Consider the following 12694-nt stretch of genomic DNA (forward strand, 5'->3'; position numbering starts at 1 on the left):
ACAGCGATCACATGTGTTTCGTGTTTATTCTAAAACCTTCAGCTCCACTAATGCTCCACTAAAAACAAATCAGTTTTTTTATAACAGTAAAACCTCCTTTCATGTAGTCGGACTAGTCGCAATGTTATATTGTCATGTTTATCAAAATATAACTGATTAAAAATGTAGACCCCACTTCATTGATAGTGAAGGCTTATATTTTGAACTTTATTCTTGTACAAACACATGCTGTATTAAGCAGTACATAAAGTATTACATGACAATAATGTCTCTGAAACATCTGTGCATTGCCAAATATTGCATTTATTTCACTTCACTTCTGATAAAGTATGCAAATAAGTGAGAGCGTCACTGCAGGAAGTAGAAAGTGTCCGACTTCTCGTCTCCGTTTGCAGCTCATGCAGCCTGCACGCGGCTACTCGCGCTGATCAGTTGCATCCAGCCGCAGCCGATGTCGAACACACCTAATAATAGTTATCTGTATAGAAATTTGACACAGACATATGAGAATCTATCAATATTTCTCCTCATCTGCACACTTTTTATCTAAAAGCCCTGAGGGATGTTGTTTTGTCGCGAGTCTTCGTGATGAGAATAGAGGAGTTTTTTTATGAATGAGAGCAGCTAACGCTCATATTACAATCAAAACGTACCGACGGCAATGTTCATATTCATATATAACTCCTGACACATAATAATGAATTTGAGAATAAAATAGAGGTAAAAATGGAAGCTTTTTAATGATGTATAGTTGGCAAGGTAATTACTTGCATCTGACAGTAATTTGAGCTAATTTAAACAAAGAAAGCTTCAATGCGTCCGCGTCCTCGCTCAGGTAATCAGGTCAAAGAAAATGGTCCAACGAAAATGGTCCATCCGTGGTACAACAAGCACATTCGGGCCCTTAAAACAGCAGCCAGGATTTTCGCATTTCGTGGAAAGACAGCATGATCGCATACAGAAAGGCCGTAAAAACTGCAAGATCTGCTTATTTCTCGATTCTCTTAGAAGAAGACAAACACAACCCTAGGTATTTATTCGATACAGTGGCTAAATTAACCAATAATAAAGCTTCAACTTCTGATGTTTGTGAACAGCACAGCAGTAAAGACTTTATGAAAGTCTTTACGTGTAAGATTGATAATATTAGGATTTTTAACATGCAGCCGTCTACAACAGTATCACATCAGACAGAGCATTGTAGTGTCACTGAGGAAAAATTCCACCCATTCACTGCTATAGGAGAAAAAGAATTGGCTAAATTCGTTAAATCATCAAAATCAACCCTATACCGACTAAGCTACTGAAAGAGATGCTTCCAGAGGTCATAGATCCTCTTCTTAATATCATTAATTCATCCTTGACATTAGGATAAGTACCAAAAACTTTTAAGTTGGCTATTATTAAACCATTTTGATGGTTTTCAACCAACTTGATCCCACAGAATTAGTCAATTACAGGCCAATCTCAAATCTACCCTTTCTATAAAAAATACTAGAAAAGGCAGTGTCCTCACAATTATGCTCCTTTTTAGAAAGAAATGGTATCTGTGAGGATTTCCAGTCAGGATTTCGACTGTATCATGAAACTTACCAATTCACAAGATAAACGGAATGCATAGCTGATTTAAATTGGATGACTAGTAATTTCCTGCTTAATTATTGGACAAAAAAATTCCACAAGTAGTAACCTAGTACTGTTGTTGGGGTAACAGTTTAAGACCCAGGGACCAGTAGTGAAAAATGAAGACCAAGAGTCAGTAGTGCAATTAATTACAGAATTTTTTTTACTGTTTTACTGAAGAATAGTGTTCAGTTTCATCAGTAGAAGCCAGCTTCAAGTCTCACAAGGAGTCCGTTGGCCGCGCTCCCTCTACCAGCCTATCGTACATACAATTTCTCAACAGTTCTACTGTTTTCAAGGTCTAGCCACGTCATTACTGCCAGGTGGAGGATTCTGATTGGCTCAGAGAAAATGGACAGTCATGGTAAATTTCCACACATTGTTAGTTAATCAGATTCACATGTCCATATATCACTTGTTGACGTTTAACTCCCGTTGAGTTAGAGGTGTGTGATACCTCCAAAATCCAAACTCATGACTGAAATAAAGTGTTTTAGTGACACATCACACATCCCTGGGACATCATTATAATATAATAGAAAGATAAATATTGATTAAGGCTTTGATTATAAATTTAATTAGGATATATACAGTTCTATTGAAGCAGCAGTGGATTTCAGAATCACCTTTCACTGTCTAACACTTGATGGCTGCCTCAAGTCGTCATCAGTTAGAAACCTGGTTGTGTTCTTTGATACCAATCTTTCATTTGAAAGCCACGTTTCTAACATCTGTAAAACTGCATTCTACCATCTTAAAAATATATCTAAATTACGGCATATGCTTTCAATGCAAAATGCTGAACAGTTAGTTCATGCGTTCATGACCTCAAGGCTAGATTATTGTAATGCTCTACTGGGTGGTTGCCATGCTCACTTAATAAAAGTACTCCAGCTGGTCGAAAATGCAGCAGTTCGAGTTCTTACTAGAACCAGGAAGTATGACCATATTAGCCCGGTTCTGTCAACAGAACGTGCTTTCGTGGAAAGAGAGGATGATCGCATACAGAAAGGTCGTAAAAACTGCTAGATCTGCTTATTTCTTGACTCTAGGAATAGGATCCTTTTCCTATTTAGCACCTAAACTCTGTAACAGAGTTACCTAACCATATAGCATAGTTCAGGAAGCAGACACACTCTGTCAGTTTAAATCTAGACTAAAAACACATCTCTTTACTATGGCATACACATACACATTTATATATTATGTGGATATGGTTAATGATTTAAATAAACCCCTAACCCTGAGTATTAAATGTAACTCATCCTGCTTTGTTTGTGTTACAGATGTGAATTATTCATCAAATGCGGCTTGTTGAGGAGAGGAGAACACTTTGTCAACCATATTGCAACGCCCTGGCAACCACCCATAGTGAGTTTTGTACACACAACCACTGTTTTCACACATATAATCACACACAACTTTAGACTGCACAGATGCAAATGATGACAGACAGACAGACAGACAGACAGACTCACTCATGAGGAGAGCGGAAGCTGGCACCGACAGTCTCTCGCAGCAGATTGTTCCTCTCATAGGCAGTCGAGGGGTGTGATGGTGAAGGGCGCACGGCACATGTCTTTATATCTTAAATGTCTGTGCTTCAGATCCCATGAGTTCTGTTGAATGTTCATGGAATGAAAGTCCCAGAGTCTCAGAAAACAAATGTATGTTCTAAAAATGTGTCAAAATATTCCATTTTAGTTTTGGGAAGCTTTTTTTTTTTTAATGGAAGCAGAAACCTGTGTTGTTCATAGGTTAGGATTACAATGTTCTCATAAATTAATTTTTATTATTAACAATTATGAAAAATAAAAACCACAATGAAAACAAACAAACAAAAAATACTCTTGACAATTATTGGTATAAAACACTAATTGATATTTGTTCAAACATTATGGGAGGGGATATCTGACATAGTATCTGAAACATACTAGAGAGTAGACAGACGGACTATAGATAGATAGATAGATAGATAGATAGATAGATAGATAGATAGATAGATAGATAGATAGATAGATATATAGATGATAGATAGATAGATAGATAGATAGATAGATAGATAGATAGATAGATAGATAGATAGATAGATAGATAGATAGATAGATAGATAGATAGATAGATAGATAGATAGATAGATAGACAGTTTGACAGTTCTTTAACATTCTTAATATTGTGAAAACTTTCACGTCCCTCTTATAGGTTTTCTGAAACTCATAAACAAGGAGCCTCATCCCTGAACAAAGACATTGTGTGATTTATATTCCAGTCATACTGTCACTGTGCAAAATGAGTTTTTACATTCAGCCACATGATCAGGTAAAACATCTCAAACTTTTGTCATTTGAGGAGTTTAATCTGCAGTGCTGACATGCCTCAGATCAAACACTGATTTAACACGACAAGGTAATAAAACCATTCAAATGCAGGAAATTTGACAACTTGCTCTTTCTTTTTTCTCCTTCCTCCTCTTTCCTCTTCCACAGCATGGTTTCATTCATACTCATCCTAAATATTATTTGCATCTCATAATGATTAATCACCAATTTGGCATAGGCTACTGTTTTTTTTAGGTTAACGGACCACAATTCATTTTGGGGAAGTTGTTCTGGATGTCTTTTCCTTTTAATTGTAAAATTAAAACATAATATGTAACAAAGAGGTCTGTGGTAAGACATAGAGCTAATACAACCAAATGGAGAAAAAAATATGATTTTATGTTTTTTCAAAATATGAAAAAAATACCAAAAATAATTAATAATTTATGTGCTATATTTCATGATTTTTAACACATAGGCCTAGAAAAAAGGTTATAGTACTGAGTTTGTTCTAATTCAAACATTTTTATTTCTATAAAATGTATTTTGATAAAGAAAATATTTTTTTGAAGTTCATGAAGTACATTTTATATATTTTGACATAATTTTTTTAAAAATCTAATTTGACCAGTGTGTTTACAGCATATAGGCAAGGCAAGTTTATTTTTATAGCACATTTCATACACGGTGGCAATTCAAAGTGCTTTACACAGAAATGGAATTAAAATATTCGTTAGTGAATAAAATAAAAAAATATATACAGTGCCCTCCACAATTATTGGCACCCCTGTTTAAGATGTGGTCGTGGACTGAAAAAATCCAACCTTTCATTTAAGTACAATACTTTGGTGGTAAAAAAAAATTCACACATTTAGAAAAAAAAAAAAACTTGAAACCATGTCCCACAATTATTGGCACCCCTAACAATTCCTCTGAAAATTTTTATTGATTTTTTTTATAAATATATTTTTCTGTAGATGCTAAAGTTGGTCAGGGTATCTAGGAACTTTTAATTAGTAATTCATGACTTCCTGTTTCCCTGGGGTATAAATATGATGTGACACAGAGACCTAATTCTCTTACCCATTTGTCAACATGGCAAAGACAAGAGAACACACCATTCAAGTAAGGCAGATATGTGTCGACCTTCATAAGTCAGGCAATGGCTACAAGAAAATAGCCACTCACCTTAACTTGCCCGTATCTACAGTCAAAGGAATCATTAAGAAGTTTAAAACAACTGGAACAGTGACAAACAAGGCTGGAAGAGGTCCCAAGTTTATCTTGCCACAACGCACAGTGAGGAGGATGGCAAGAGAAGTAAAAACATTTCCTAAGCTCACTGTCACAGAATAGCATCAAAGAGTGGCATATTGGGGTCACAAAGTCTCCAAAACAACCATCAGACGCTCTCTACATGCCACCAAGCTGTTTGGGAGGCATGCAAGGAAAAGGTAGCCTGGGAAAACCCAGACAACTTCCGGCAAATTTAGATTTGCTCTGCAAGTAGTCTGGCAAAGAGTCCATTCAAACCCATTTCTAAACCCTAGAAATCGCGGCACCAATTAGAAACGTTGGGGCGGGCTTTAGACGATGACGACAGCGCAGCGACGTTGAAGCAGATTTTCCGCTGCTGTGGAGCATGACTCGTTCGAATCAGCTATCGCGTCTGTTTTAAGCGATTTAAACTTCTCCTTTTCATTAAAACCAGAGCAAAGAACAACACTCGAAGCCTTTATATCTAAAAAAGATGTTATCGCTGTCTTACCGACTGGATTCGGCAAAAGTCTGATACCAGCTTGGCCCTTTGGTGGCTAAACGAATGGGTCTTAGCGAGAGTCCTCTGGTAGTGTTAATGTTTTACAAAATATAGTTTTAAGTCCTTTTCAGGAGTGAATGAAGTTGTTTAAAGCCCAAATCTGTGGTTTATTTATAAAGAGAGCGCCTTTTTTAAAAAATTGATCTGCCGTTTTCGGAGTTGTGAGTTCCAGTGGTTCAGCGGCGCTCAATCGATCATTGAGCCCGCCGAGAGGCGCCTTTCCTCGGCCAGTCCTTCTGCCGTCTGCCGCTGGCTCTGATGTCTCTGTAGTGGTTAAACCGTCTCGTCTTGTGTAGATCTAACGGCTGATCTTTGCTCTCATTAATCTATCATTTGTTCCTAGACAGATCGTTTTGTCTGAGGGCAAAGTGAAGTTTCATAACTTTATATTTTTAAGATATTAAACCTTACCGTTGTAGTCTCCTAGCGCTGACTTTGACTGAATTGCTTTATTTATTGTATAGCTTCTTATACCTTTTACTTATACTTTTATATTTGCTATTGATGATCACACATAAATTGACATTTAACAAAAAGAGACTGGGTTGTGTTTTGTGTCATATTTAATTTATTACAGTGATAATCATAGCCTATATTATGTGTGTGTGTTTTTTTAAATGTAAACGAAAAGAGGTTGGGTTTTTTATATTTCGTTTTGTTATAAACATGCATTGAAGATAATATGCATTGCCTGCATTACATATACAAATATATACTGAGTGAGACTGTCAAGAGCATTGTAGGCGGACTAGTGTCCTCCCGTCCTCGCGAGTTCGTTCTCCGGAGTCAAACTTGGTAAGTCACGGACGCAAGTCAGAAGTTCGCGTACGAAATATGTCATAAAACACCACTGCCTCATTTCATAAAAAAATTAAAATTAAACATAATAATAATAGCCACACGAATATGGTTCAGGCAACGCGTAGCTAGGCCTACATTGATTATCTTATATATTTATAATAAAACGAAGTATAAAACACCCTGCCTCTTTTCGTTTACATTTAAAAAATAATATATTAAACATTATGTGGTTTAGGTAAGGTGACCAGATTTCTGAAATGGAAACCGGGGACATTTCCTATTTGAGAACACAAGTACAGACAAGAACGCATATTGAGAAACGGCCAGTCAGATGTGTCTCCGTCGCTCTGCATACGTCATCTCCCTCATCGCTCTGATTGGTTTTAGGTCTATCCAATTGCGCCGAGAGGCATTTGAGCGACGCCCGTTGGTGACGCCCCTTTGGAAATGATTTGTCTATGAAGCTTTGCCAGACCATAACTCAGTTACTACTGAGAATGGTCTGGTTTTAACCAGGCTAAGGAAAAAGCCTTTTCTCACTAACACTCACAAACGTAAACATCTGGAGTTTGCTAAGCGGTACTGGGACTTCAACTGGGATCATGTGCTTTGGTCAGATGAGACTAAGATTGAGCTTTTTGGCAACAAACACTCTAAGTGGGTCTGGCGTAAAAAAAAAAAAGAGGAGTATGCCGAAAAGCACCTCATGCCCACCGTGAAGTATGGTGGAGGATCTGTGATGCTGTGGGCCTGTTTCTCTTCCAAAGGCCCTGGGAACCTTGTTAGGGTGCATGGCATTATGAACGCTTTGAACTACCAGGACATTTTAAATAAAAACCTGATGGCCTCTGCCAGAAAGCTGAAGATGGGTCGTCATTGGGTCTTTCAGCAGGATAATGATCCAAAACATGTGGCAAAATCTACACAAAAATGGCTCAGCAGTCACAAACTCAAGGTCCTCCCATGGCCATCTCAGTCCCCAGACCTCAACCCAATCGAAAACCTGTGGGGCAAGCTAAAGAGGAGAGTTCATAAGAGAGGACCCAGGACACTGGATGATCTAGAAAGATTGTGCAAAGAAGAATGGTCAAAGATCCCTCTCTCTGTGTTCTCCAATCTTGTGAAATGTTATAGGAGGAGATTAAGTGCTGTCTTGTTGGCAAAAGGGGGTTGTACAAAGTATTAAAATCAGGGGTGGCAAGAATTGTGGGACACATGATTTCAAGTTTTTATTTTTTCTAAATGTGTGCTATCTTTTTTTTATTTTACCACCAAAGTAATGTACTTAAATGAAAGGTTGGATTTTTCTCTTTTTTCGCATTTGGATTCTATGTTGTTTAAAAAAAAAAGAGAGAATTTGTACAAGTCCACAACCACATCTTAAACAGGGGTGCCAATAATTGTGGAGGGCACTCAAGTCAAGTCAAGTCAACTTTATTTATATTGCGCTTTTAACAATGCAGATTGTTTCAAAGGAGCTTTACAGTGTTAAACAGGAAAATAATATAGTATAATATAGTATAGTATAAATATAAAATAAACAGGAAAATAGTATATAATATATACTTCACTTTATAAGAAGAATAAAAATTAAATAAAAATGATACAGGTATAAAAAATGAAAAGAGTAAAACAATGCAAAGATGAAACAGGGTTAAATTGAAAGATAAAATAAAGTGTGTGTTGGAGTAGTTTTCTCTCCCTCCAGCAGGAGGCGTTGTAGTTGTTACGAGTGTTATGTTTAACCTTTACTAGCAGGAGAGTTAGAAAACAGCACATGTTGAAATATGGCTGAAGGGAATCCACTTCTGACGTGATCTACATTCATCCTTCTTTGTTGTCTTACAGAAAGCATTGCTTGTGAATATTTTATGTTTAATGTGAGTCTTAAAGACAATATTTGCGAACATTTATGCTAAACAAGAATATATTTGATAGTTTTTAGTTTTGATGAATGTCAGCCAGACTTGCATAATACATGTGAACTTACATTAGAATACAGTCTACATGCTGTTAATTTGTTTCTTTTTGTAGTTTCACTCTGTCGATAATTGAAGGATACGTCAATAAAAGGACATCACACCTGTCAATTGTCGAGGAGTTTATCTATCTGCATAGCTGTGTCTGAGTTTAACAGCGAGGGCAGAATAGTGAAAAAGCACCTATCTATGCGACAACAAGTGGATGTTACTTCAGCCTCAGCATAATCAACTATGTCTGATGAAGGGAGAAAAAGCGCAGCGTCCGTCTGCTCCAAGCAATCGCATCGCTCCAAGAGCTCTAAAGGTTCAGTTAAATCATCTGCCAGTATAGCCGCTCTCAATGCTCGAGCTAAAGCTGAAGCAGCTCGTACAAGAGCAGAATTAGCAAAAATGGAAATTTAAGAAGTTAAGAAAGCAGAGCTTAAAGTAGAAGAGGTGCGTCTGGATGCCACACTACAAGCACTACAACAGCAGTGTGATGCAGAAGCCGCACAAGCTAAGGCGAAAGTCTTCGAGAAAGCGGCCACTGATCTTAAAGAAGAATCTGCATCGGGGTCCGTGAAGGTAGATCCCACAGAACATACTTGCAACTATGTAAAACGCCAAATAATCCTAAAGGCAGATTCAAGTCCATTTGGCAACACAGAGCACAATGATACTCTAGCAACAACTATCCCATATGTACCACCAAAACAGGAACCACACCAGTCTATGGACACAGAGTATGTCCATCTACCGCCGAGCGCAGACAAACGTAAAGATGTTCCCAAGGCATTCTTTTGGAGCATTACCGACACATCAAAGTACGGGTTATACTCCACAAGATGGCAATATGACTGATATAGCCAGGTTTCTAGCACGACGTGATTTGCTCACTGGTGGCCTCAGGAAGTTAAGTGACAAGCAAGGTGACTATTGGGGATGGAAATCTTCATTTAACAATGTTATTGATGATTTGAACCTGTCTGCTAGCGAAGAATTGGACTTGATGATCAAATGGCTCGGGTCTGTTCAATATGCAAAACGTCTGAGAGCAGTGTATATTAACAGACCCTCTGAAGGATTGGGAAAAGTATGGGAAAGACTGGACGAGTGCTACGGCTCCCCTGAAGCCCTGGAGAAGGCGCTACTCGACAGACTTGAGAGTTTTCCAAGAATCTCCAACAAAGACCCATACCTCTTGAGAGAACTTCAGGATCTTCTCCTAGAGATTGAGGCTGCAAAGGATGAAGGCTATGTCCCAGGCCTACTGTACCTCGACACTGCAAGGGGCATTCATCCTATTGTGGAGAAGTTACCCTTCGGTCTGCAAGAAAAGTGGATGACGTATGGGTCTAATTACAAGGAGGAGCATTCTGTATCGTTTCCACCATTCTCAGCATTTGTCGCCTTCATTAGCAGGGAATCAAAAATGCGCAACTACCCAAGCTTTAAGCATTCAGTGCAACCCGGTCTTGTACCCACTAAGATGAGGTTTCAAGACAAGCAGAGTAAGAGAGAAGCAATCTCCGTCATCGGGACCGAAGTGATAGCAAGTCACGCTTAAAGCTCCAAACACTTATCGAATGCGACATGCTGCCGGACAATCGCAATGAGATTCCTAGACCTGAAGCTGCTCGTAACCATTACCACCTCCAAGACATTGCATCCGACATTACAGATGTTGATCCTGACGCTAAGATTCTGCTTCTCATTGGTAGGGATGTTATTCAAGCACACAAAGTTCTTGACCAACGAAATGGACCTTCAAATGCACCCTTTGCTCAGAAGCTAGCTCTAGGATGGATGATTATTGGGAACATTTGCTTGGGTGGAGCTCACACACCCGTACAGGCAAGCGTTTTCAAGATGAACATTTTGGACAATGGTCACCCAAGTCACTTCCTTCCATGCAAGAACTTCATCCAAGTAAAGGAACGCAACATCCCACAAAGCCACAACAAGGTCAGTCTCCCTAACCATACTAAGAACAGGTCCATCAGAGAAACCGTGTTACAACAAACAAGTTTGGATAAGAGACCTGGTTACTCTCAAGAAGAAACGTGTAGCGCGTGGCTCGGGTTCTAGATTTCACAATTTCAGATTATGGACCAGACTAAGAAGATTTTTGGATCGACTCACTGAAGCAAAACTAGCAAAATCTACAGTGATAATAAATTCAAATGAATAAATCACTCAGACTACTGGACTGCAATTAATTAAATAAAAGATAAGTATATTTTCTCTCTTTGTTGGTTGTTAATTATAGAAATTAAATAAAACAAAGCAATTAAATGACAGAAATATGCAGTATTTAAATTAAATGACATATACCAGAAAAACACAATCAAAATTCCCAAAAAACAAAAAAACCCGGCCTTGAAAAACAAAGCCAAACACAATTATTAGTATCTTATTCAAATAAACCTTTTTAAACAATCAATATGACTCCCTTCAATCATTTAAATATACACAACATATGCATGCTAATCACAATGTGCTTGACTAACACAATCTATATACAGGGTTAGCAAGCTAGCACCGCATGGCACACACTTCCCAATGGAGAAAAACACACAATCTCAAAAAATAATACGTCTCTGCATTATCTAACGTAACTACATACAATCACATAGTATATTATAAAACATTGTCAACATTTTTTCACATTACCACCCACTTTACCGATGCATTGTTCATATTACTATTGCAAAAACCATATTCTCATTAATTAAACACACTTCTCATGAAGAAAATAGTACTCACCAAGGAGAAATATAAATCAAGGAACAAAAGAAAAGCAACTCTCCAAAGGAAAGATTCGAAAAATCCTCCTATTGCTTCAGTATGGGTTTTGCACGGCGCGTTCAGTTTTCACAAAGCACTTCTCACACGCGAGCTCTCTAAGAACTAATAACACATAAATCTACTGTGCTTATTAATAATTTATTGCTAAATTATCACTGTTTATTCTTTCTTAACTCACTCAATTGATTTAATATCACTCGTGTCGTTCACAATCTCTCTTATCTCCGGTCTCATCTCATCTTGATACCGATCTTTTTTTCTGGAAACTTTTTCTCAACCGGGGGCGGAGCTAACCTTTCACCCCACCAATCAGAAATCAGTTCAGAAACTTTTTTTCTATTCTTTGAATTATTTATAATAAAATAAATACAATTTATTTCTTATTCTTCACTTACTATTAGTTTCATAGCGATATGAATGAACCAATACTAATTATAAATACTAGTGACCCAAATTAATGTACTGGGTTACACTCTCCCTTCCTGAATATATGCAGGTCCCTCTGCATACTCATACTAAGATAATTTCTTTCAGGGTCACTTCAAAGGGGTAGTTATCACAGTACTCAGACTTGATAGCAAAGATTGGATAACTAAACTAAGGGGATTACCCAATTGAGGGTATTTTGGGAGGTTTGCAGTGTCTCGTCGAACGTCGAAGGCTTTCTCCAGTTTCAGCTAATTCACTCGGGTGTTCTTGAGAATGGTCTGTAACAGTACTTCCTCTCTGAGGGGAAAAGAAACTTCTTCTATGCAAATCTCTAAATGATCGATCTCCCTCAGCATCTGCTGTCTTACAATTCCTCAGCAATTCCATTTCTTTTTCAGGTCTTTCAATCACATTCCCATCGGAAACTTCAACTGCAGGCATATTCGATGAGCTCTCTTCTGCAGCCTCCTTAGCAATGGAAGGATCATCCGTCTGCGCATTTGAAAACTCCACATCAAGTAAGTTCCCCTTTTCCACAGGCTCTCTTGGGATAGAATAATCGTCCTTCTTTTCAGCCACAGCTTCAGCACTAGGTAAATGGACTGTTCTCCTGTCTTCATTGAAAGATACGAATTCTGGATTTGGAAGAATCCTGGTTTCCACCTCATAAGACCTTTCAGGAACATACTGGTCTACTGGGTCGTAATCTGACTCTGAACTCTCACTCACACTCTCAAACTCTTCAGATTCTTCAGCACGTCTGGCTCTGGTTTCATCGCGGAGATCTGGGCTTGGAGTTTTGCAATCTTCTTCTTCAGGGTCTCGACTTCAGACTTTTCAGCTTTGCTTTTGGACTTGGCTGACTTCGGCTTTTCACCTGACTGCCCTGGCACCTCGTCAGTGGAATCTTCAGATACATCACTGCAGCACACAAC

This window comes from Gobio gobio, assembly GCF_949357685.1.
Source record: "Gobio gobio genome assembly, chromosome: 16".
Taxonomy (NCBI): Eukaryota; Metazoa; Chordata; class Actinopteri; order Cypriniformes; family Gobionidae; genus Gobio; species Gobio gobio.